The sequence below is a fragment of the Sebastes fasciatus genome, chromosome 15 (genome assembly GCF_043250625.1).
Source record: "Sebastes fasciatus isolate fSebFas1 chromosome 15, fSebFas1.pri, whole genome shotgun sequence".
In the NCBI taxonomy this organism is placed as follows: Eukaryota; Metazoa; Chordata; class Actinopteri; order Perciformes; family Sebastidae; genus Sebastes; species Sebastes fasciatus.
Window position 1 is genome coordinate 8902240 of NC_133809.1, and position 24755 is coordinate 8926994.

At 40.9% G+C, this 24755-nt stretch overlaps 1 long non-coding RNA gene across 1 annotated transcript in view; it reads right to left on the reverse strand.

Annotated features, from left to right (window-relative positions):
• Window positions 1-19512, reverse strand: part of LOC141783599 (uncharacterized) — a 129555-nt gene extending 110043 nt beyond the window's left edge. Inside the window, exon 1 of the long non-coding RNA XR_012597311.1 lies at window positions 19422-19512. This is a non-coding gene — a long non-coding RNA (uncharacterized LOC141783599). The remainder of the gene's footprint in view (window positions 1-19421) is intronic.
• Between the last annotated feature and the right edge of the window lie 5243 nt (window positions 19513-24755).

The following is a 24755-nucleotide window of genomic DNA, read 5'->3' on the forward strand; positions in this document are numbered from 1 at the left end:
GCTGCTTACCAACTGTTGCATCAGTGTTAAAAATCGAATAATGTTATAATACAATATCACTCACAGGGTCCATTTTTAATAAGGAATGAGTACTTTTTACTGATTATACTTTTGAACTTGTACTTTAAGGGCCAGTGTGTAACATTTCGGGGGATCTATTAGCAGAAATGGAATATAGTATTCAGAACTATGTTTTCTTTAGTGTTTAATCACCTGAAACTAAGAATCATTGTGTTTTCAATAGCTTAGAATGAGCCCTACATATCTACATAGGGATAGCATCTGAGTGAGGCGAACGGCGTTAGCACGGTTTTGCACTCTGTAGCGCATGTTACCGCAGTCTTGTAAAAGGAGGAGTGAGCAGAGGGGTACTCAGTTGGTTGCAATCTCCAACCACACCACTAGATGCCACTAAATCCTACACACTGTACTTTTAAATACTTAGTACTTTTTAATGCAGGACTTTTACTTGTGATTGAGTATCTTTCTACATTGCTGCATTGGTACTTTTACTTAAGTAAAGCATCAGAGTACATCTGCCACTATACTGCTGAATTTCAGGGTTTAATAGTGCACATTACACACACACATACACACGCACATATGTACAAAGAGCCACAAACACTCACACCCTTCTCTTCATGAATGACCACAAGTGAACGGAGACAAATTCCTCCCCCATCACATTTTTCAGCTTCCCCTAAACCGCAGCAGCGCTCATGGAGAAAACGACAGCTTTGGCCAGACATTCGTTCTGGCCGTCCACCCTCAGCATGTGATCTTGTGTTTCAAAGTCAACACAACGTGAAGACCACTTCACCTCCAACCCACACACTCTCCCACCGAGCATATCCTCTCCGGTGCATCTTTCACCCCCCCCCTTGTTTGATTTATCCCTCCCACCTATACTGTACTCCGCTCACTTCTTCCATCCTCTCCCCGCCTCTGAAACACGCCGACCTCACACCTCTCTAAAGAGTGGGCCTACAAACATGTGCAGTAATTTGGTTAGCAGTGGAGAACTCTGGAGGTGTTTGTACTGAAAATAATTCAACTGTGCGAGCTAACTGAGCTTTGAGATTGAAAAAGCAGGGAAGAAAAAAGAGAAAGAGGAAGGGTGAGTAGGATGAGAGGAAACGAGATGAGAGGAAGAAAAGCACAGATAGACGAAGAAAGAGAAGGAAACAAGGCAGATAAGTAGAGTGTGACCTGCATCCTGACAGCGAAGCCCCCCAGCTCCTGTGGGAACTATTCTACTGCCCCCTGGTGGCGTACAGCACAATCCTCCCAACAATGACCCCTTAAACACACCTCTTTCCCACACTACAGTAACAACGTGCTCTCCTGCACTCTTTATTCACTCTCTCTGTGATGACTCAAATTATACACCACACTCGTTCTGTAATTACATAGACCCTAATGTGTATACTTTACACACAGAGACAACTCGCCCACGCTCAGGTTGGAGTCGCTTGTAGTGTTCCCCACGTGACGACGACGGGTTTCCACGCCCTGCCACTCTATACTCTTCACATGCGCTCGCCTGCAGTGCAGCAGATTATTTCATAAAGACATCAACTAGGTTATGACCTGATTATGAGATGCAATGAATGTGGAGGCAAAGAAAAATGACACTAAATCTACCTGAGACTGTTCTGGGGCCTGGGGCCCTAGGGCCTGCCATTGTGCCATGGTTGTGTGTGTATTGTAGTCATTTGAGTGTCTTGGATGCAAATATATGATAATTATTCACAGTAGTGTATTCTAAACAAGGTATAATGTAAAGGTAGTATGTATCTCAAAACTTCACCTAAAAATATAAGTATGTCTTTATAAAATCTGCCACTGAAGATTGAAGAACTTCCCTTTATCTTTTACCTTTGACTTAACTGTGGCAGTACCCAACATTATATCACAATAAATGGGATGTTATAAGATGTTTTACCCTCCTAGTGATCTAGAGTCAGAGGAAACCATCAGGATATTTTGCACATGGCTGATTCAACTGTAACTTAAAACCATAGTCGCTCAGCAACAAACATGCAAAACATGGCAAACATGCAACTGCTCTTTTTGGATAGCTGTTTTTTCAGCTAGAGGCTAGTGGTTTAGCTGTAGCGATAGCAATGTAGAGCAACACTTTGTGCAACTACGGGGTCTGAAAAGGTGGGCAACTCCTCTGGTTGCAAAAAGAAAAGAGTTTATGGTCTCAATCGCTAGTTTCAAGTCTTCAATACAGCATGATGTTCATTTAGTAAATTAGGTTCCCATTTAGAGTCAAATAGACCATAAAGCAGGGTATGTTTAGGGCGTGGCTACCTTGTGATTGACAGGTCGCTACCACGGCGTTGTCCGGTCTGCGAGTTGTCCAAGTTTTCGTCTTACAACTTTAAACCTTTCACAGTGTGTTTTCAGTTCATGAAAGTTAATATTAACTTTTTCGTTCGGTTGTACTTAGCTCCAACCTCTCCAATCAAAAACCAGGATGGCAATGGCCAAAATGCCGAACTCTTAAATGTTAACTTGTTCACATGTTAGCTGTAAGCACGCCTCGAGTTGAAAAAAATCCAACTCGGAGCGGAAAAGCGCCCGACGTCACTGGCCTTTTTTCTAATTGTGGTGACTTTGGTTGTATACCCGGAGCTATATGACTTTACCAACTGTGGTAACCATGATCTGAACAGAAAACAGCAGGCCTGGAGGCTGTTGCTTGATACCCAGAGCTACTGTATATCAGTTTACCAACCATCATGATCTGAACAGAAAACAGCAGGCAAATTAGTGTGGTACTTGAGATTTCAGGTAAGTTGTTTTCATTAAAGGTAGGGTCAGTAATGCTGAAAAACTAGCAAGAGTGCATTAGATTTAAAAAATTATCCAACCAAAAAACCCAGCCCAGTGTCGGCAACACTGATAGTCCGTCCCTTCAGGCCTCCCTCCAAAGCCACTCTCCCACAATTATCATAATTAAGGTAAACAAGGAACATGACTATTGTTAGTACCCACAGCTGTCAAGCTAGCAGCTTGTGGCAGACTCCGGTGACTGTGAGGAATGTAGCATGATGCCATGATGTGGTCTGATTTGTCTCGTGTTGCAGAACCAGAATCAGGTGTACTGCCAAGTGGTTTTCACCTGGTGCAGTGTTGTTGTCACCAGGTGAAAATCTGATACTGTGAAATAATCTATATCAATCTGCGTCAAGTTTAAATCCAGCAAGAGGCATTGAAAAGCTTTGTGAAGCGAGTGTGCGCTGCTCTTTATCTGAGGTAGAAAAGTCAACCAGAAGTACGTTTGCCAAACCAACCAGTTAGTCCTCATCACTGAAGGGATTCTTGCAAAACCAAAACATACTTAATGAAAACACTTATGATGGAGCGTGGTTCTCATCTTTGCGTGGCTTCTCCAAGTAAGGCATGAAGACAAACTGGTTGGTTTGGCAAAATGTATGCCTGGTCAACTTCCCCACCTCAGATAAAAAACAGAGCACAGTTGTTTTCCTTTTAACCTTTTAATGGAAATCTACAGGGATTGTCTCCCACGCAGTGGATGTACAAAAGATGAGCCCCTGTCTTTTCCTTTGGTGCCACCCTCAGGCCACACTTTACATTTGTTGCCCTACACGTGGCAAGAGAGGAAGTTTTTATTTTTCATCCAACCACCCTTTTTGACACAAAACCCTGAAACTTAGTGTGTGTTTGAATGTAAAGTGTGTCTGTCTACATAGGTGTGCCTCGTAGGTGCCAACGCTGGTGTGCTTAAACAAGTGTGTGTGCTTCCTCTGCTCTTCCTATGGGCCCATAAGCACTGTGGGTTGAGCAGGTTATGGGCTCTGGCTGCAGTCGGGGGAACATAATGGTCTCATTGACTCAATCACACGCTCTGACCTGCCAGCCTGCCAGCTTTGTGAGCAAGCTGCGGAGTGAGCATTATTGTAAAAAGGCTTTTAAAACCGCTATTAAGCCACATTAGGTGTGTGTGTGTGTGCGGTGGTGATGAGGGATTTGTACAGGAGGGTGGTTGTTTTTACACCTTTTCTGAGAAGAAAAAAAAAAAGGAAAAAGCTTGGAATGTATTGTGGGGTAATTCACTTGTTTTATAAAACCAAGACAAAAGAACATTTTTGCTGACAGGCATAATGGAAAAAGTAATGATGAATCACAGCTTTTATTCCCTGTGCGGTTGCTTGTTTGGTCAGTTGCTGATGATGTAACTCTCAGAGCTATGCAGAAGTCAGAGAAAAACACATCTCCTGCTATGCAAATCAATGTTTTGTTTCTGTTGCTGCATGCATACACGTTGGGTGTGTTGTTATGCGTATGTGCAACATAAACACTGACAAGCAAGTATGTTTTAATACCGGTTTGTGTAGCAAATGTCTAATTACTGGTTGTAACTAACCATAGGTGTGGTTTAGATAATTTATTTTCTTTGCGCATTGTAATTAAGTATTGTTAACTGTGACTTAACGTAGCTACTGTACAGTACTACTGTCTAAATTATCATGAGGGTACACCACACCCTGACACACCAAGCCAAGAACTAGCTGAACTGAGTGAGAAGCGCTGCGTCATCTACGTTTTTCTTTTTAAGGTCGCAATTAAACACACGCCAGAATCACAACTGTTGTAAATCAGTTGCATGAACTCCGTACTCCTAATCCACAGGTGCACATTACTCTCGATTTCTCCCGTCCGTTAACCCTCTCGTGGTGAAGTTTGTTAAGTGTACGAGGAGAATAACAGGCAGAGAAACAAAATGAAAAAAACAAACTAATTGGGTGAAATAAATGGTTTGCTAGATTAAACAAAGACATTGACACAATGGAGTTGCCAAGGCAGAGAGTTCTGGCATAAAAAACAACGCAGGTTCATCTGATAAAAGCTTTGAACCTCACTCAAATTTCAGACTGGAGACGTAACCACTTAAAAGATGGATGATGCTATCTTCCGACATTTGCACTTTTTAAATTAAAACACACGTTTTGTATTGTCCCTCCAGCCAGCTGCTATGTTATTTAGGTTTTTTGTAGTGAAATGAGGATGTATCATTTAGATAACTCCTAATTTCAACTTGTCGACTCAGCGTCATTGGGGCGCTTGTGGAGCAAGCGACAGGAAGTCGCAGTGCAGCGTCGCTCGCTGCCAGCTAGGACGTTCCAGTAGAAAAGAATCCAATCGAACTGATTTTGTCGCTGACGCTCGCTCGCGTCACATTCAGTTAGGTCTCGGTGTAATATGTAGATGATAGACAGCGTCCCAATACACTAGACCTCTCTGTGTTGTACACATTGCATTCCCTCTAGATCTTTTGGGTGAACCCCCAACCTTAAAGTTCAAACTTCACCTAAGGTGCAAGCGCACATTCTTGGTACATTCATTCTTTGTAATGTGAATGCCGTATCTCTCCTGTTAACCTTGCAATCAAAGACAGAGAAAATGCCGGTCCTCTTGATAACACAGTTGTAAAATCCTTCCTTGTATTATCATAAACAGCTGTTCAGTGTTTTCCCATCTGATAAGCCTTCAAACTGGTATTACTCAACCTGTACTTCCTGGATTATATTTTTAACCATTTCACAAGTACCTGAAACAACACACTCCTACTGTACGAACATCAGCCCCATGCATCTTATCAACAAAGGGCCTTTTTTACGGTCTGAACACCCCATAACCTGGTTTAACATCTGCCATAACAGAGTACAAAGTCTCCTGGCCAATAAACTACATCCAAGCACACAATCCTGGTAGATTACTTTGTTATGTGAATGATGTATTTCTAGTATTTACCTGGCAATTACCTCAATGAAAGATAAAATGATCGTCATCAAGATAACTTTACAGAGTTGTAAAATCCTGTCTCATAATATTATAAACCACTGCAGGGTTTTGGCAGCTGATAAGTCTTCACTTCACTTAAAAACCCTGGATCGTATTTTATTGCTTCACCAGAACCTGACACATCACGTCCGCACCAACGCAGCACTCAGTCTGAACATTAAAGGCCAATGATTGCCGGTGATGCCACCAAGAAATCGACACCAGATGACACACACACATTAAGACTCAAAAGCACAGCCACAACAAAACACTAGTAACAGACGGAGTCTCATCAGACAATGACCTCTGACTCATATCATCACAGACTCATAAAATGTCTAGTACAGTAGTTTAAGTGAGTGAGATAATACACTCACTTATTGTTCTTCCTAGAACTGACATGGATGTGTTTGGCAGCAGGGCTAAGAAACAAGGACCAAAACTAAAAGTGATAATTTGGATAGAAGGTTGATATTTAGAAGTATTTTGTGACAAAAATGTGTGTATTTAGATATGTATTTTGACTAAATGTAAACAACGAGAAGAAGTGTCGGAATAACAAAGGCTCCAAGAAATAGAGAGACATACAATTTAAAGGGAGTTTATAACAAAGCTACAAATAATGAAATAAAGAAACTGTGTGAGCATATGGGGATAAGTTTTTTATATTATGGCCAAGAAAAATACATGTTTCTGATAGCTGGCAGACAGACACACACATCAATCTACCAAATGAGTCACCCATATGAAGGGTTGACATGATGTAACTTGTTGCTTTACTATAGTTAAGCAATCATTTACTGATGCTTTGTAGATCAGTTATAAAACATTACTGATAACAACTTTTGAATTGCCAGGTAAAATGGCCAGGAAAAATCTCTTTTTAGCTCTTTAATTCATCATGTAGACCGCTCCAATGGACCATTCTAAAAATGTAAGGGAGTTAAAGGGTCACCGAAGTTGCTAAACTTAATCCTGAGGTGGACATGAATGTCTGTACAAAATTTCATGGTAGTCCATTCTATAGTCGTTGAGGCATTTTACATTAAACCACTAAAGTCAACCTCATGGATTCATCATTATTCATCAGGGTTCATCTTCTGGGGAACATGAATGTCACGGAAACTTCAGTCTAGAGTGCAGCCAAGCTACTAATTTGGCGAAAAGCTGTTTTTTTGCTTCTCAAATGTGAGGATTCGCTGCCTTTAGAACTGTTGGTGCAACCCTGTCTCCTACAAAATTAAGTTCCCATACAACTAAACTGCATTCTCAATTATGTTTCGAGGAAACATATTTTCTCCCGGATAACAGTCGCACTCTTAAACAGTTTTAAAACACATGGTTAACGTTGTAAATTGAAACAAAAACAAAACAAAAAAAACAACACTTGGTTAGGTTTATTAAAAAAGAATCATGGTTTGGCCTAAAATGACTATGACATTGAAACAAAATGCAACAAAACTGCTTTGTTGGGTTTAGTAAAAAAAACATCACAATTGAAATAAGTGAACATTGACTTTAAGTTTCACATGGGACACGAACTGGATGAAAGTGCTGTGTTTGTTTGACTCATCCACCACCCTGACCTCCTCCCTATGTGGCGTTACGTAGACTATCATTACTAACGTATTTGTGATACATCAAAAACAAACGTATTCCGCGACAAAATATGTTTCTCTAAAAATCGAGCGTGATTTTTAGGAGAGCTGACAGATTGGCACTGCCTCCCTTTTCCTTTCTTATAGCGTCTCATGGTATAAGCGACATAATGTGCCGATATTGAAAACAATGGCCAAACTGTCAGTCAACCTCATAAAAACTGTTATGTCATGGCCTGCTAGTAATCACACCCACACACACACACACACACACACACACACAAACAGTACACACATGGCTCTCACTGACACAGACAGGTGCATGACTCAAACAGTCAGGTTGGTTGTGTCAGACAACCGTCTTCCCGCCCTCCTCTCTTCCTTATCTGCTCCAGGCAGGTAACGGGCACTTCACCTTTTATCTGCGTCTTTAACAGCTCTTAACATTTCACATCTGCTCCGACAAACTCCCATAAACACTATCGAATGCTTTCCATATCAAAGCCAATCACCTGCCGTTGGTCTGAATAAACAACAGACTTTGTCCTGAATGAGTAACGGTGAACTGGGGTTAAAGTACTCTCAACTAAGTACCAGGAATAATCAGGGGAAAGTACCTGCAGAAACTAATCTATCAACCTCTATTCACCTATTTGTAAGTGTGCGCCAAATATGAAACAAGGAAAATAAATGCTTGATCTTATCGTAGTGAGCACGTGTCTTGAGCTGCATGAATTCCTTGTCATACTAGACAAATGTTAATCAATCTCTGAGGCATTTATCGACTTCATACAAGTGAGCACGTGTGAATTTCTTTAGATGATATTGAGACTTTGGAATTAGCTTACAGAGGCTCTCAACTGTCCCCCAATGACGAGGCCACACACCAAAAACACAATCAACGCAGTGTTTCCCAGGTTGAGAGGGGTCCAGATGGGTTGGGGGATGCTCAGATGGGCCGCATTCTTGAGAAAACTTAAACCTGGCACAACATTTTTCCAGATATGGGTGGTCCGCCAGTGTAATGTGGGACCCGCGAGGATCTAGAAAGACACCAACTGTCGGCGAGCAGCGATGAGCAGACATCAAAGGTGTCGGGCGTGCGGTGGAAAGTGACCCGCGGTCCAGTCTGGCTCAGTCTGTCACCCTCAGTACCCCCGGCCTGCCGAGATCACAGCCGCGCTGTCACAGATCCGCCTCACGCTGTCCCAGAGGACCAGCTCTCGGACCAGCTCTCGGACACTCACATTCCCAGCATCCCAGATTCCCCAGTCAAGGCCACATTGTGGCACCTGCTGGACAGAACAGGGAGGGAGGGTAAGGGGCAGTTGGTGTGTGTGTGAACCCCTAACCCTGTGATCCTGTGACCTTTGCAGCACCAGTCTGGCCCTGTCCTTCAACAGTTACAGGGGATCAGCCATGTCTACCTCCAAGGTCTAAAAACGTATTGTTCAATGTTAAATAAGTAAAACTACTCAAAGGATAGGATCTAGGTCTGTCAAAGTTAACATGATAATAATGCGTTAACGTGAATTTGTTTTAACGCCATTCATTTCTTTAACCTGTTAACGCAACTTGCGATTTCTGAGCTTGTAGCAGGCTCAGTTTTAAAGCTGAAGATACTGGCATCATGTTAAACTAGCAATCCTATGACATGTCATACTAGCTTGTCACAAAGGAGGCTAAATAACGATCCAAACAAACCTCCAGATATGTGAATAAAAATGGGTTCTATGGGTACCCACGAGTCTCTCCTTTACAGACATGCCCACTTTATGATGATCACATGCAGTTTGGGGCAAGTCAGTCAGGTCAGTACACTGACACACTGACAGCTGTTGTTGCCTGTTGGGCTGCAGTTTGCCATGTTATGATTTGAGCATATTGTTTTATGCTAAATGCAGTACCTGAGAGGGTTTCTGGACAATATTTGTCATTGTTTTGTGTTATTAATTGATTTCCAATAATACATATATTATATACATACATTTGTATAAAACAAGCATATTTTCCCACTCCAATGTTGATTAGAGTATTAAATACTTGACAAATCTCCCTTTAAGGTGCATTTTGAACAGTTAAAAAATGTGTAATTTGCGATTAATTGCAATTAACTATGGACAATCATGCGATTAATCGCGATTAAATATTTTAATCAATAGACAGCCCTATCATATTTTTTACAAGTCCACAGTCCTCATTTAATGTAAAAAGTAACTACTAATTTGTTATTAGAGTTAGTCAAATTAAGTGGGTATCTTCCAAGCTAACAGTATGCCTCCGTCATCATTGTAAACTGCATACAAAATGTGCAACCAAACTGCATGTGAGTCCTGGCAAACTTTTTTTTTAAAACGTGGAAATGTTTTAACTCCTAAAATCACCTAACGCAAATTTGTCACAATAGTTCCATCTCAGCTATCTCTCACTTTTTATTCCATCAATTAAACTGGATTCTTAGACAAAATATTGTATATATTAGATTATAATTTGTATCACTAAGACATTCTGGTGTTTTGATGGCCTGACTATCTTTAATAGTTAAGGGGAAGGGTCTGAAGATTTCTTCTTTAGAGTAGAATAGAGTACGTACCTAAATCAAAACTAGTGTCTGACACGAGAAGAGGAATCTTTGCAATCAGCATACCTACTTGTTCATGTTGGTTTCATTGTCTAGACCTGGTAATCATGGCTCCATGTGAGCCTGACCAAGTTGTTTTCCAGGGAAATTAAAGAATGAAGTCACTGACGAACTCACAGACAATGAGACAAACCTGCTTACTCATCCAACCATTGGACAGCCTTTCACACAACTCACTGCTGCTTCTGTTGAAAGCCCTAAAACCTGCAATTCCAGTTTGCACAACCTATTTTCCAACTCTGTCACTTGTCAAAGTTGATGTCTGTCTGTGTGTACGTGCCCGCCAGCTTGTGTGAGTGACATGTCTGAACAGCCACAGCAAACATTAAAAGGAGGCTTGTGAGCGCTAATGAAAGGTTGAAGGGTGTGTGTTTGTGTGTGTGTACAGACGATATCAATCAAGTCATGCTGACTAACAGAGGTCAAAAGCAGCTCAGGAGAGACAAAGGGAGAGCCCTCAGGTAGAGTTCCCACTGTTACATCACAAAGGCGGTGCTCTCAGCCAATCGGGGAGCTGGATGGAGGGAAGGGCCTGCCAGGATGATGGATGAGGATTAAAGACTATTAGGAACTGGCATCGATTTAGAAAAAGAAAAAAAAAAAACACACCACACACCTAACAGGTCAGATCATGCCTCTGTTATTTCGGTCTCCTGTGAGTTTGGAGATTTCGTGGCATTTTCCAGTCTTACCACACGGCATGAGAGGATGTGACACAGATAGAATGCCATAAGTACTAAAGCAGGCTTTTAATGATTTACTGGCAGCAGCAGTAGTCAAGAGCGTGCTTGTCTTTTAGTATGTTTTATGTTTATAATGTCACCCACAACACTAAAAGTATTAAAGTTGTGAGTTTGAGTGTTATGTGACTTCTGTAGACCCGGGTCTGGACCACTAAATATAGCAAACTTTTAGTTTTTTCAGGTTTCCGAGTATTAAATTTAAGTTTAAGTATTTAAGTTATTAAGCACCATTCAGTCTACAATAATACAGGGAATTCTAACAGGATGTGTGGGTATCAAGTGGAAGCTATAGGCTATATAAAGCTGAAAATGTATTAAATCAATGAGTCTTTTACTGTTCTTATTGGGATATTTGTGTTGATGCTACGGGCAGGGCTGTAGTCAAGTCCAACTTAATCGAGCCCAAGTCAAGTCCAAGACCAGGTCCAGTCGAATCAAGACCAAATCCTAAGGCAATCAAGACCAATTATCTTTCCTAATGCAATGCAGAGCAATTAAACTGTCAAACATATGCAGTGGGTTGATTTTAATAACATTAATGCACTGTGCAGCTGTATTATCTTGGAAAATAAAAGCATCGGATCGGGACTCGGTATCGACAGATACTCAATATTAAATGACTCTGATCGGGAGCAAAAAAAAAATAGATCTGGACATTCCTATCTAAGAGGGTGAACATGGCAAACATTGTATTACATGTATTTATATTACATTATTTTAAACCCAATTTATTGTACAAGTATTAAATATGTTTTCTTCTTTTTTCCTCTACCTCAATGTAATGTAATATTTTTTGAATGTAGGTGATGTTTTTTCTGATATACGAGATGATGAATAAGACATAAAATAACATGTTTGATATTTAGAAGCATGGTATTAGAAGTATGGCTTTTGTATTATTATTATTATTGTTTTTATGTACTTTATCAAATTGTGAAGGATTTGTGGATGTTTTTATCACGCTGCTGTTTTGGATGAACATCTGCCACCATAGAGCTTGCTTGCCTATTGGTGTGCTTTATGCATGGCTGTAGACTCTTTGTATTGTTCCTATATTCATGTTTATGAGTTGCAGTAGAGAAATAATATATTTGAAAAACAACAGAGCAATGAGGCGTGAGAGAGCAGAATATATTATACAATCTGTACTTGCATTTATATTGATTTTTACCCCCCTTTTCCAGGGCCTTTCCACGCACACCTGAGCTATGACCGCCTGGCCGTTTGTCATAATTACACCTGACATTGGAAACTTTTCCCGTCACACTCGAAACGACTCCTATCCAGCAACTCGTGCTGCAGTCACCTGCGAGCAATCACTCATCTCCCTTCTCCTATTCCATGAAACGCACACCTTTACACACACTTTGAAACACACCGAACCAAACTCCACGTCCACAGAGGGGCCATTCTATCACCAGACGCTGGCGTGCAAAGCTGCAGCAGAGCACTATTTTCATAATGACTAGAGAGATTTGTAGAAAGGGGGAAGGTTGTTGTGGGGAGCAGACATGATGTAAAATAACTTAACTGCTTCATAAAGTGCAATAGGGGAGAAGGGAGGCAGGCGAGGAAGGGGGTAAGAGGAAGGAGAAGCTCCCATGAGGCGAGCTGAGGACCACAGTCGGACTACACAAACCACGCTGAGCTCTGCGCCAAAATCAACATGACTGAACCGAGCAGATGTTGTTTTCGTTGCTGCCAAATTACGCTTTTTTTTGCCATATGACCCTTTTTGTAAACTGGCAAACATGTCCGACCATGCATTTTTACCCTGACGTTGTTGCTATTGGTAACACTTAACGTTAACCCCCCTATTTAGTATTTATAAGCAGTATAAAAATATTTAATAAATGGCTTATAACACATTACAATACAGTTGTAAACAGACATAAGATCATTTTGTTGTTGTGTTTATTATTGTATTCATTAATAAACAATGAAACTAGGATGTAATGAGTAATTAATTAACAGTTAATAAATGACTGTAATGAAAGTATAACATGGCTGAGATCATATTTGATGATATATGATTACACATGTGAACAATTTCTTTTGATTGTGTTTAGTTTAGTCAGTGAGGCTTCCGGCTAAATTACCGCTACTTCATCATCATCGTCATCGCAGCGCGCAGGTTTTGGTTGCACAGTAACGGCAGGTGGGACAGGTGTGCAACCTCCCAAGCAGATTGGAGAGAAGAAAAAAAGCAGCACTGTTTTCTACGTGTTTTTAGACGCTATATGTGTACGGCCTCTAATGTTGCCCCGCTGGCATTATGGTAGCAAAAGAGGTGGTGTGTGTAACACTGATTGGGCTCTGTGACTTCCTCCGCTGCAGGCTTAACGGCGGAACAACTATATCGCCCGGTTCCTTCTCTTTACCTATACAAAGCGTTATACCCCACAGCGTTACATGTCAAATAAATGATGAACATGAGGAGTGGCAGTTCAGTATTGGCCTGTTGCCAGCTACAGTACAAGCTCTCTCCGTCGCTGTGAGTGGAGAAATAACCCGGCAGAGCTCACAGGTGGCTCTGTGCAGAGTTCAGAGGTTGGCCACAGCTTAATGTTGGAAATATCAGCTGTCAGTCCACACATCAAAGTAGCCTCTCTATAAATAAACGCTGACTGTGCCTCGTCTGCTTTCAGCTTCACCAGCTTGAGAGGGTGAAGGAGGTGGAGCGGTCGGGGGGCTAAACCACAGAATGGACCCGAACCGGAAATCACACTGTTTTCCTTGACTCTCAAGTGGGGGCTTTTTTGAACACACCAAATGGTTGAAAAAACAAAGGCTATGAAGGTCCAGCATATTTCATAATCAGACGTCATACTGCAGCACACCTGCACAAACAGCAGCCGCACTGTAGCCGCCTGTGCAGCGGCGCTCCGTGCACACAGAAACAAGCCCCTCGGCGGTTCATATAGCAGGCCGCACCATGTTTGGGCTAACGCACGTTTTGCATATAAAACTGAAGTTTAAACACTGACAACTAAAAGAAGCAGTTGGCCTGGCTACAAGCTGCAGTGCTCACCCACCGAGATAAAGGTACGAGCTGAAACGGCTGGAGCGGTGTGGTTAAGATGTTGATGTAACGTCTCAGAAATAAGACCACAGTACATGTGTGCTTGTGCTCAGTGGTGAAAGACATATTCAGACCCTATGTACCAGTACCACAAGACTATATGATACTTTAAAGTGGCTATAATCAATAGTTTTTATATCAAATGACAATGTGAAAACAATTCAGTGTCTTGTAGTGATTAACCTACACTGAATTATCAGTTGGAACTGCAGCTCCTTCGGCTTTACGGAGCTTTATATTAAGTTTCTGTTCCTTGTTTAGGTATCTGGCCCACAAATTTACTGTTTTGGTTCATTCTCACCGCTCTCATAGCGTCGTTTTTGGCCACAGCAGGCAGCTGTTTCCAGTGAAAAAGCTCTAAAACCCAACCGCACACTACTTGCTCAGCACCAAACAGCAGACAGACACAGTTAGTGACTAGCTGGTGAACATAGTGGAACAATTAGCAGTTAAAGAGACAGATATTTCCCTCAGGAGTTGGTAGAGACCAAAAACAGAGCTCAAAGAGAGTGAATATTGTACTTAAATGAATCAGGTGACTAGAAACCAACCCTGTCTCCTACAAGATTACGTTCCCATACAACTAAACTGCATCTTCAATTACGTTTTGAGGGAAACGCAGCAACAAAACTACTTGGTTAGGTTTAGTAAAAAAAAAATATCATGGTTTGGCTTAAAAGGACTACGCAAGTGAACGTTGACTATTAGTTTCACATGGGACACGAACAGTGGTCTCCTGGGGTGAAGTCCTCTGTCCACCCTTAGTGGACTTTCTCGCTTGTTATACTCTTTATTATACCACGTAACTTTCAATAACGGTCACTCGATATACTACATCACCTGCTCTGCAAGTCGCTCGTTGTACTATGTCACTTGCTGCGGCCTTCCGCAGACTATTTGTGATGCATCAAAGACAAACATAATCAGCAAAAAAATACGTTTCCCTCCAAACGTAATTGAGAATGTAGTTTAGTTGACAGGGCTGCTAGAAACACAGCTCCAAATGAATGATAAGGTAGCTTCACAACTTGTTTCTGCGGCCCCCAAGTAGCCAATAAAATCAGTTATTACAGGTTTAATTACAGTAGGAGAAGTTACCCTCCACCACTGTGCCCATACTGTCTCCACAGCTGAAGTAACACAGCTGTAAATCTCTTCCTATATCAAAAGCCCCATCAGGTGTTGCTACACCTGAGTTAAAAAAGGCTGCTCAAGAGTGGTAGGTACAGAGGCAACGAGCCAATAAGAGCTAACAGAGAGCCAAACACACACACGGCCACAGCCAGTCACTCAACATAATGGCATCCTGGAGTTCCTCAAGAGGCCTGTGTCAGACTCTGCCACCGCCGCTACTGCCGGCGGCTTGGAAGCTCCACACGGAAAACACAAACACTTCCCTCTACAGGAGAGTCATTCTCTCACAGTCGGAAAACATGACGTGCAGATGATGACCGGGTTGGCTTATGCAACAAGTAGCCCCTGTAGTTTAGCTCGAGGGGGTGACCAATACTGTTTGATTCTTATCTTTGCTTGTTTGAATCATAAAATATTGTGTGTGCAGACACACACGTGTGAGTGTTTTGCACCCGCAGCTGTCGTCAGTGTAAACAAACAGGCGATGTTACAGTAATATCGTTAAATACAGTTTGGCCATTACTTGGAGATGACAGTTTGCTTGTACTTGAAGTTTATTTGTTCCCAGTACTCCTGACAGACCTTAGTTACACACAGAGGCAGGAAAGAGCGGGAGAAAACACCCGTTCCACCCGTTCCTGCTGCTATTAGTTGCACTCCATTCCGTCTATAACTTCAATCACATATAGCCATGACAAATATTATATACAGTCCACATCCACAATACAGTATGTGATTCTTCACTGTTTGTTTCTTTTCTTCTTAATTTTCCAAAAGTAAAGGTTCTCACACAGAGATAAACAAGTGCCAAATAGTTTTCCTTCATGACTGCAGATTAAAGAAGACAATCCATCCAATAGTTGTCAAAAGATGTCAACCTCATGGTGCCACAAAAGTCAGTAGGATTCCTTATCTGGGAATTATCCATGTCTGCACCAAAGTCTGTGCTGATCCCTGAAGTAGATGTTGAGATATTTCCCTGAATAAGTCAAAACTTTATGCTCATAAATGGTCTGCCAACACTCCCAACTACCTTTTAAAACATGTGCTGACATGGAAACTCACACACATAAAAAAAATAACAGAAAACTAAATGTAAATATTACTCATTGAGGTTATATTATTTGATCTTTATATGCCGTTTCTACAGTAGCCCAGAACGGACAAACCAAACTCTTAACTTTTCTGCTTGGACCGGAGTCGATAACATTACTCGTTCCTGTCGTCACCGCTCTCTCTCTCTTGCTTCACCACTCACAAACAACATTTAAAATAATTTCACAGAGAATGGCCCCGCTCCAGAATGGCTGGAGTTTGGGTTATATACTATTAAATCTTCCTACCTCAGCAAGCAGATAATTAAGTTGGACTAACTGCTTTTAATGCGAACAGACATAAAGACACATCGGTAGCATCACGAGCCAGTTACTGCAGCTTAGGTGGTCAAATGAGTGTCTAAGGTCATGTTTATTGGAGAGAAACAGCAGGAATAAAACGTGTAGTTCAGAAGGAGCCAGAATAACAGAGCCAGCCTCGGCATTTGGATCCCATCAAAACCAACTATGATGACGTTAGAATGTGCTAAGTGCAAGGATTCCCACTTCAAAGTAGGGAACAGGGCTCCAGTACAGTGTGGCGTCTGTTTGAAGCTTAGCGGACCATGTTAAGACACAACGCAGACTGGGGCCCTTGGGCCTGATGGACTGAGGGGAAGCTGGCATCGGCAGCGTTGGACAAATAAGACACTCTGATCGGTGCCCAAAAACTTGCATCTGAAAAGGCCAAATGGAAAGGAGGCTGACCTTGAGATTAAGTAGGGATGACACATGTGCACACAGACACACTGAAGCCCTCTGAAGGAGAGGAAGGAAAGATGTTGAATGGGCCCAGAGCACCAAAACCCAGATCCAGCCCCTCCTGCAGCCGTACCTCTGGACCGCAGGAGGAGCAGCAGCACATTAATTTTAATAACTGCTCTTCTCCCCAGCCAGCAGCTATTACCATAATTCACGCTCTGCCACGTACCTGGAGAGCAGAGCTGCTATTAATAGTCCTAGACACCTCGGGCAGGAACAACACCAGAGAGGGGACAGGAAGGATAATCAGTAGTGGAAAAAGTACTCGGATCATTTACTCAAGTAAAAGTATCATTACAATACATGTAAAAATACTAAAAGTTAAAAAGTTACAAGTAAAAATGTCCTTATTTATGTTAAGGAAACATAATTCAGGCAGCAGGTAACAATTAAAAGTCTAAAAATATATTAGGTTACAGTAAACCTCTCTGTCATTCTGTATTTCCTGTAGATCAACTATTTTGATTTATTGTTATTTCTGCTGACACATATGTAGGCTAGGCATGATTTACTCTTCCATTCTCCTTTGTGTCTTTTGTTTGGAGAAGTAACCTATTTAGATGTGGATATGGCAACTATTCTAATCAATAATGGCCTACATTAATTCATTTTAAACATAACATATACCTCTGGACTTCAATATGTGTTTCAGCAAGATTTCTGCTTATGTTCAAAACCTTCTCTTCTGTTGTTTGAGAAGTCGAGAATAAAGTCGTAATATTTTGAGAAAAAAGTTGTAATATTACAAGAGTAAAGTCGCAATTTCATGAGAATAAAGTCATACTACTTCAAGAAAAAATCTGCCTGACCTATAATCTGCTGTGCATTACGTTACTGCTCTGCTGATAGTATCCCCTTAAGATTGTCTGACAAAAAAGCGGCTGTACGGAATACAGAAGCAAAGCATCAGAAATATTTGCATATTATCTGATATACTGAAATCCAGGATGTTATAAATTGATTATTTACAGTGCGAACAAAGTTTGAATATGGAAAACAGTGAGAATTCAAAAGGGCAGGGCGCTGAAGCGTTTGTTTTTCTTGGCACGTTCTCCGTATTGACCTCAGGCCTAGATCCTACTCGGAAGTGAAGGGAAGCCAGAGGGGACATGGTCTACCCTGGAACCTGATTGGCCACCACTCGGAACCCCAGGCAAAATCTGTCTTGTCATCGGGTAATTTGTTCTCACTCAGAGCGCCAGCTAGTCGCAGCACCGCTTTACGGGGGCGTAGAGAGGTGGAAATATAATAACCCTGAACGAGTTTTAAAATGTGCAAATGTTTTATCTGATAAGCTTCAATTTTACTCAGTTATATGTGCTTTTATGTTAGTTGCTGAAACTGTGTTGCTGCTATTCTTGGCCAGGTCTCCCCTGTAAAATACATCTTTGATCTCAATGGGACAAACCTGGTTAAATAAAGGCTAAATAAAAATAATAATAAAAATTGGCATCACATTGTGGCCACCTCTAAACATCCCTTTACCTCCCCAGTTAAAAACATCCTAGAATTGCCACTGGTTGTGCTTGAATGCTGCATGATTATAAAAGCACTTTTCACCAGAGATTTAAACTGATATTGGAAAATTGTAGCTGTGAAGTTGTTTATGTTGCAGATCCCTGCACTATCCCACCTAACTCCTCTGAATCAGACTTAATATTCAATAATACCTCAATCAAGGGTTTGGTAATAATACTTTATCCACTCTATCTACTACATTAGAGGCAGCTGTGATAGCTCCTCCTCAACACACTTCTATTTCAAACGATTACTCCTGAAACAAAATACATGTAAAGCAGCGTGGGAAAGCGCTGCTCCTTCTCGTTATGCAAAACCTCGCAGGAGATAGGCCGTGACCGTTAACAAAACGGCAGGTTTTCTGGAGCGCTACAGCTGGCCACAGGTTCAAACTGTCAACATCACATGGGCACAAACCTGCTGCCTGTTGTTGTGGCTTTACACAGGAGCTTTGCCAGATGTGACGTGTGATTTTACTAACTGGCAGGTTGAAAGGCAGAGTGAGAGGTATCTCAAATATGGACTATTTCCATTCGGGATCTGTCATCTCTTCTCATCGTCTCATGTCACATGCCTTGAGACAGGAAATGGATAGTTAAAAGTTACCTCAGGGAACACACCTGGGCAGAAGAAAAGGTTTCTCTCTGAGCTTGTAGAAAATCCACAAATCAGCTGTCAGGCAATGCAGAGAGCCGGATCAAAGGAGGCTCGTTAGATGAAAGTTTTAAAACAAGATTTAGACTTTTACATTTATTTCTAGTTTCTCCAAAGACTTGCTTTTACTTGAGTAATTTTCTACTTTCTGCTTCTTCTTTTTTTACACATTTTTAATGAGCATTGCTGTCCAACATTTTCATTGCCAACGACTGCTTCTCTGTAATTGTTGTGCACATGATAATAAAGAACTTGAAACTTGACTTTTGTTTTGTATGTGTTGTTCTTCCTGTTGGATGAATCCTCAGGTACTTGCATGTATTTCTGTACTCTATAAACTACGTCAAGATACAATTAATGTCACATAAAAGGACTTACCAGCATATAAAAAGTGAAGGTCATCATGGGACACCCTGCTGGACTCTCTCTCTCTCTCTCTCCTTGTGTTCTGGCATTTCTCTACTGCCTCTGTCAAAATAAAATAAATTATTTTAATAAAAGACATTAATTAATGATATCCTTTATTTTTTTTATATTCAACAAGCAATTTGTTGTATGTTAGCAGAATACTGAAAGCATCAGAAAGACAGAACTGAGTGCACATTAACATCTGTTTATTTATTGCAAGTAATATCGTTATTGCGAAAGTAATCGCATATTTTCCTCATATCGTGCGAGCCCTTGTGGGTTTAAATCCTCCTGGTTCAAAGGAGTGTCAATGACCTGTTTGGTGCTTGGTGGTTATTTCAGAAGACTTGTTTGGCCTCACCAGAAGAGTTTAAAGACATACAGAACAGTAAGATCAAGAGGAAGATGGTCAACGTGCCATTCTCCATCCGCTGCTCGTCCAAACCTGACTGCAGGACGGCCTGACTGCCAAGCAGCCTACATGGAGGGAAAAAGTGAGTAAAAAGGCCTGCGTTTTCCAGCAGGGTCTGAGCGAAAGACCCAGACTCTGTCCAAAGCTGTGAAGCCATGAATGTGTTTCGGCATTCGCTCATTCACACGTCAAACAAGTTTCCCCTCAATGGAGGGCTCTTTCTTCGCCGGCTCTGATTCAGTGGAAATGCAAATGTTAAGGTCTTGCCCTGATTTGATGGAACTATTCATTTTGTCAGCTCGCCCCCCCTCCACCTCCACCTCTACCGCCACCACACCCTCACTGACGCTCAACAAATGCACCATGACGCTGTCACTCGCCCCACCACTCTCCACTGCGAACCTGATATTCAACTGTCCGACAGACTTAAAAACACCACACCTGCACACTCAAACTTAAACATCACGATACAAATATATTACATTTTACTCGAGTCTGAGGACATTATGTCTTTCATTCTGTATGCTAGTGCCACACGTGTACAGGTGTGGTTTGGGTGGTGTATGACTCTTCCTACAGTAGTTCAACATGCAACCTGTGTGATGACAGGTGGAACCTTGAAAATGTAATTAATTCTCAAATGAGGGTCCACTATTTGCATACAGCAGACGGTCAATTAATTCAGATTTAGTTCACAATATGACTTACATCATACCTTTTTTATCATCTCTCTCAACGAGATGATGTAATTGATGTGAACTGTTAAAATAAAATAACCTGTCAAAGGCCCACAGAGGTAAATTAATCCAATATTTCACAAAAGACTTGAGAATTTGTGGAGCAGGACTGTTTTTTCTTCTTTCCTCTCTCATTAATCAATCAACTGTAAATGTAGTGGTAAAAACTGGCTCCACCTCGACCAGCTGCAACAATAAAATGCTGCATACTCATTGATGCATGTAAAATCTAATAATGAAATATATAATAATGTGTCACTCACACAAGTGCTTTTTTTGCCTAACAAGTAATTTTACTTTTAATACTTTACGTACATTTATTTTGCTCATTATACTTCTGTACTTTTACTTAAGGAGTTTGAATGCAGGACTTTTACAATGATATATTAGTTATTTTACTTCAGTAAAGGATCTGAGTACTTCTTCCACGATCGAGTCAATCTGAGTACTTAAGCCGACATATCATCGATGCTTCATCTTTTTTATGTCTTTCTTTCTTACTAAAAGGTACAGTGTGTAAGATTTGGCGACATCTAATCAAATCAAATCAAATCAAATCAATTTATTTTTGTATAGCGTCAAAATCACAACAGAAGTTATCTCAAGACGCTTTATATATATATATATATCTAGTGGTGTGGTTGCAGATTGCAACTAACTGAGTACCCCTCCGCTCACTCCTCCCTTTCCAAGACAGTGGTAATGTGAGTCGCTGAGTGAAAAACAGTGGTAACGCCAGTCTTCTCTCAGAGACCATCCTTATCATAATAACACTACTTTAGCAGCAATGGAAGTTAGACGGCGGTTGTCAGTACCACGGTTTTGCACTCTGCGGCTCACGTTACCGCAGTTTCACAAGCGTGTCGGAGAACTTCGGTGGCAAAAGGCTCTCTCTAGAGTCAGTGTTTGGTTTTTCTGTTCTGGGCTACTGTAGAAACACGGCAGAGAAACATGGCGGACTCTGTGAAGAGGACCTGTTCCCTATGTAGATATGAAGGGCTCATTCTAAGCTCACGAAAAGACAATGATTCTTAGTTTCAGGTGATTATACACCAATGAAAATGTAGTTATGAATATTATATTTCTGCTAATAGAAATGTTACACACTGTTCCTTTAAAGGATGTACTGCTAAATGGGGCATCATAATGTGTAGCTAAAAAAATTATTAGTCTGTTAAAAGTGTTTTGGTTTTTCCTCGACATGTAGTTTCAATGAGGTCAGAGCACAACTTCTTATATTAATCCATGGACATCTATCCATCTGTACTTCCCATTAGGCAAAACTGGAAACCTGACACTGAGAACAATGAAGTCACACAAGAAAAGCCTAGTGAAACTGAAGCTTAACACATACGACAGCATGCACACAACACGTTCACAAAACAGGCCCTTAAATCTGCCTCGCGGTGGAACCTTGTCATCTCCACAGCGCACATTACAGGTTGGTGAATATTCATATTTGGAGTGCGAGTGACTTGATTGGAGGAGGCTCCATGGAGCCACAAGTTGACGGCGCCAAATGAGGCAGGGCCACAGCAGGTTCATGCCATTAGTGCAGCTGAGTGTGTGAAGTGGACGCTCCCTCATACAGGTAGGCAGGCATAAACTTTAGTGGAGGGCCCCGGGGCCGCTTGGGACTCGCAGCCCATTAAAGGATTTGCCAAGACACGTAAATAACCCAGGTACTCACTACCTGACACAAGGTGTGGCAGCAAGACAGTGAGGAGGTGGACATTTTTGCTTGAGGCCTTTCTGTAAACAAATGAAGCATTATGCAAATACATGGGCTGATCTTTTTATTGTGCTTATATAATGCTGCCTGTCATAAATGCATGACAGATTAAAATCAAAGCTTTAAATATTGACTGAAATGAGAGGGCATGTTGGTTCACATAAAACATACAACTGTCCTGCATACCAAGTTATATTTTAAGCCAATCTTTGTCCCATTGCTTATAAAGCCCAGTCATAAAAACAGCTTACTTCACAAACAAATCCATAAATGCAGACTGATGACTCAGGATCAACCTGTGTCCTCATGCTGGATGAATACAGCTGGCCCATCTTTTCTGGTGGAAAAGAGCCACCATGTGGACAAATGAAGGTCCTGCAGCTTTAGATATGACAGTACTGCCTATTTGTTTCTCTGCAGGGGCTGTATTTAATTATTACCATGGAGTATTAGGGCCACATTGAGGAAAAAACAAATAAATCTGAGATTTCAAGAATAAAGTCATAGGTTTAAGAGAAAAAAAGTTGTAATATTATGAGAATAAAGTCATAAGTTTAGAGAAAAAAGTCATAGTATTATGAAAAGGAAGTCATAATATTATAAAGTAGTAATTGTACGTGTTATTTTAGAGGCAAAATAAAGCATCATGCCGCCTGTGTGAAAATGAGGAACGTGGAGTATCTGGTGATGTTATACTTTAGTATAGGTTTCACAAATAATAAAATACTTAATAATTACTACTCTTTTGGCACATCAGCCAAACTGATGAAGAACTGATGGTTAATTCTGTGACTAATAGGTATGTTAATACTGGAGCTACGTAATTAAATCATAAAATAAGATATCCTTTCTCATAGTAAGTGTAAATATAAAGCTATTAATTCAGTGATGTAAATCTGTTTGAGTTTAAGGGTAACACTGGTATGTATCAAATGTAAAAATGTATTTATTTAAAAAAAATAATAATAATGTAGGTGAGTGGTGGAGGAAAGATCTCTATAAATACCCTATGGTTTTACCCACTTTCATTTATGAAACATTGGGGTAATAATAGTGATAATAATAATACTGAGCAATACACCTGACCCTGGACCAATAAGGGCCCGAAACAGCTATAGGTTTATTATGATGTTTAGGTATGAAAAGTATATACTTTAGTTCTTTGCTTTGCTTTTATGCACCTTTTCCACAGCCACATCTTCCACTCATGCACATCGCACACTACGGATTTTACTGATATCCACACCCCATAATTACTTAAGTTAGGTTTGATTAAATAATCTTTTGTTGAAACTTGATCATGGTGTGTCAACATGCTCGTCTGTCTTTGCCTGCAGATACACAAATCACACCACCTCTCCCATGTTGGTGTCTCTGTAAAACACACTATACACACTTACCTATTACTCCTCCGTTCACATATTGCAGCTACCAAAAACACAAATTCATATTGCTTGTTCTTTGTGATTTGTCTCATCAGAAGAGTAGGATTGGATAAAAACATTAGCTGCATACCAGTTCTCATAATGTAGTTTATTACATGTTTAAAGAGAAACGGCCTCGAGCTGGATAATCATTGCTGGGTCAGACGCCTCTATTGCTTTTAAGCCTGTTGATTCATGTATAAAACAAAAATTAAATAATACACACAAACACATCCTTCTGTTTTTGAGCCCAATACGGATTCTTGACCTTCATGTGTCTTATTTGTTGTCCAAGCTCAATAAAATATGTTTCCAGCTGCAGTTTTCAATGTATCCACTGGGTGGCAGCAGTTTATCTGTCATGTGGAGCAGCTTCCTGCCATCCATCCCTCTGGACTTGCAGAGGTGGAAAACACTGCATGCCATTGCAGCCACGATGATGAAGGTCACACCTTTACGTAGTCCAGAAGTGTCATTGAAACATGGATTTGGATGTTTTTTTGCATTTTTTTCCCAACTATTGTCAACAACATAAATGTTCCTCCTGAGGAATCAGCGACCATGTTTCCATTTATAATGCCAATCCCCTGGTACCTCGGTATCACTGTAAAGACGGAAGTGTCCAACCCGTTTTATGCTTGACCCAGTAGCACCAGATCCACTGACTCCTGCTGAAAATATTAGTCAGCTCCTGTAGGCATGAAGGTGATGTGGTGTACAGTCCTTGATCGTTCCACTCACAGAGCACAGGAAGTCTCAGGATCAACATTAAAGAGTAACAACACAGAAGAAAATAAGCATTATTCGCATTATGCATGTTTTCACCTGCTTGGAGTACCACATGTCTGGATGTTGCCGTGCAGCTGTGAAGTTAAGACCATTCAAAACTCCAGTTACAGTTATTCTAATACTACCTGAACTGTTCTTATTATTATTTCTGTGTCAGATGTCAGTCAAATGGTGCCTTCAAATGGGGTTGTGTTAGAGTCCATATGAACG